The sequence below is a fragment of the Rhipicephalus microplus genome, chromosome 6 (assembly GCF_043290135.1).
Source record: "Rhipicephalus microplus isolate Deutch F79 chromosome 6, USDA_Rmic, whole genome shotgun sequence".
In the NCBI taxonomy this organism is placed as follows: domain Eukaryota; kingdom Metazoa; phylum Arthropoda; class Arachnida; order Ixodida; family Ixodidae; genus Rhipicephalus; species Rhipicephalus microplus.
The window spans coordinates 143,852,778-143,855,653 of record NC_134705.1 but is presented as its reverse complement, the minus strand read 5'-3'; the positions used below and the strand labels follow the sequence as shown (position 1 = coordinate 143,855,653).

Here is a 2,876-nt window from a genome sequence, read left to right as displayed (position 1 = left end):
ATGCGGTGGATCAATTAGTGCCTGCACTTACCGTGAAGGGTCACATGGATGCTGGAATGAAGTTTGCAGCTTTTCTGGTCACTGTTTATCCCTGAAAAGAACACATCAATGCAGTTAGTAGTGTTCAATTCTTAATTTGACAAATTTAGCTCGTGTCCCCAGATACTAACCCAAGCTCCTTAAAGCTGAACGATTTGGTGTTGAATTGTCGCATGTAACAGCATCGACAATAGCGCCAGCGTTCGAAAGGTGCACAATGCACAGGAGCAACAACTTCGCTACTATTGAACCAGGGGCTGCACCGGAGGAACAAAAGGTCCCAACAGTCTGCGACCACCCTCCAAGAAATGGTCGGAAGAGAAAGACCACGACGTGATCGCCATCTTTCTCACAGTCCGAGGATCTTGTGTGCTCAGCGAAGTTAACTTTTCCGAGCAGAGCCATGTCTGACTTCCTAATGTGCACACTCTTTCTTACGCTCATTTCATCGAACATCAGGACACCTGTAAAAAAATACATCTTATTAGACATGCACCACATATGAGATATGAAGTCATAGAATGCAGTAGTAAGTTTGTGCATTGTTCCAAACCTCGACGCTCTCGCTCAGGAAGTACTTGCCGCTTGTGTTTGAGAACGGTGAATAGACTGCTGTCAAAACCAAAGTCAGCCTTGAGGCTCCTCAGGTACGTGTAGAGGGTGCGAGGGTTGGGCAAGGGAAGGTACTCATTCTCGTGAAGGAATGTATAGACCGCTGTCGACTTAATTTTCAGTAGCAGGCAGTCATAAATCCATGCTTTTTTGTACCTAAAGAGACTGCAGGCTCGTTGTGCATTCAGGTAAACCGAAGTTGGTGAGTGAACAGTGCAAGTGCATAACCACAGCAAGCAGAAAAAAGAAGATGCACGACATGCATCACACCATCTTTCCTCATACCGCAATACACAACCACCGCGTTTGAAAATGCCTTGTCATTTTCAATAGTAACATGCACCCCTACTCCAGTACGAGAGCAACAGACAGCTTGCATTGTGCGATCATGCAAAGCGGGCAATTTAGGATTACTCTGACATGCAATGCTAGCGTGCTCTGCTCTTAAAAAAATATGCACAAGACAGTGGCACGAAAAAGATGTGCGATTATATTCATAGCTTCGTGGCAGTTATGTGCGACTGAAGATTACCTGGCAGCTTTCGGAGATTTCGCGTTTGCCTTCATGATGCACTGATCGTAAATAAGCTTCTCGCGGGTAGATAGCTTGTCCAGGTTTTGCAAGAGTCTTGCATTTTTGTTGGCCAGGATTCTCATCTTCGCAAGCTGCTTCTGACACCGTTCGAGTCGTTGCCGCGTACTCGAAAGCTGCGCCTTTAGCGCCTGCACTTCCAAGAAACAAACACACTGCCTGTTCCATTTGGCAGGCCTGATCTGCGTGTCCGCTATCGCTGGCTGCTGCATCTGTAATACAATTCAATAACACTGTTCAGAAGTACCTCAATGCCACCAGCCGCTAACACAGGGTCATGCGACTGAGGGAACAAAGTAACGCCGCGACTAAACCGGCTCAAGAGCTTACCGTCACTGGCTTCTCCTGCCGAGTCGATGTTGACATTTTGGCATTCCACTGCTGCGCATTCCGGTGACAATTCGCGCCACCTCTTCGCTGGTTGCCTCTGAGTCGCAGGCCGTGAACGCGGTTTCGGCTTTGTCAGGTATGCCGGGAGCCCGTCAAAAATTCTTGGAACGGCGTTCGTGCGAAGCCTCGGTCTCTCGCTGAAGCGACACGACCACCCCGTTCAGGATGTGCTCGTCGGTTCTCACAACGTCGCTAGCATCAAAATGCTTTTCGCACACCCGAACGTTCTAACTTTCGAAGCTGAAACCACCAGCTTCCAACCGCGGTATAGCTCGCTTCCATTTCTCTCGGAGTTCGGCGCTACTTGGGAAACAGAAGAGTGACGTCTCTTCTTTGTTGCTTCGGTATCCGGAGCTGCAACCCGTCACACAGCACGTCTTAGGCATTGTTCATTCGAATTTTCATGCCGTCCACCTTGAGCACGGTGCACTGGCACATGAAGTTCGCGTTTCGCTGATGGAGAAACCGCGAGCTCCCACCACACAACGCCTTCGGGATGCCGCCGCGGCCAGTGCTAGGCGATAGCCCCCCTAGGACGGCTTGCGCCGCGTAGCGGCCGCTCTTGGCACCATATCAAGCTCTCCCTTAGAGTGACGGAGAAGTTTCGTGACCAGAACGGTATTAAATGACTGTGGCTAAAGGAAGCGTTATGGCACAGTGGGTACTTCGCAACCGTTACTGCAAGGTACCTTCAAGGATAGTTTTATACCCGTGCCACACGCGCATAGAAAATTACATTCGTAGGCAAGGCATTCAGTTCCCATTTGACATTTCCTTCGGCGGCACTGCTACACGTCCAAAGACATTAGACTTGATGATGTCGATCACAGCACCTTCCTCGTGAGCATTGAGTGAGTAGCAATGAAAAAAGAAGCAAGCGTTTACAAGCTTCCTAGATATTAGATAATAAATAAATTTATAAATAGGCATATTACGCTGCCGTCAGACCTCGTCCGTTACTTTGTTTCTCGACGTTGCAACAGACCATGTAGCAACTTAACTTTAAGCCAAAGCTAGTCATATCTGCACCGTAAAAACAAAATGGCGCCTGTAGCATTTATTTCACAGCGTCTACCAGCTGAACCCATGTTTTCAAGCATTTGTATAAGTGATTGTTGTAAACAAAATACGCGAAAATTTTCCTTCTAGCGAATCAATTGTGGTTTTATAGAATTATTTCATCAAATCTGCCATCGAGAGTACGCATTGCGAATGAGTTCTGGCGATGGCGTTAGGTGACGAA

The 2,876-nt window shown here is 47.9% G+C and overlaps 1 pseudogene; it reads right to left on the bottom strand.

Annotated features, from left to right (window-relative positions):
• Window positions 1–475: 475 nt before the first annotated feature.
• On the bottom strand, window positions 476–1,308 carry LOC142764978 (uncharacterized; annotated as a pseudogene).
• Window positions 1,309–2,876: the final 1,568 nt, after the last annotated feature.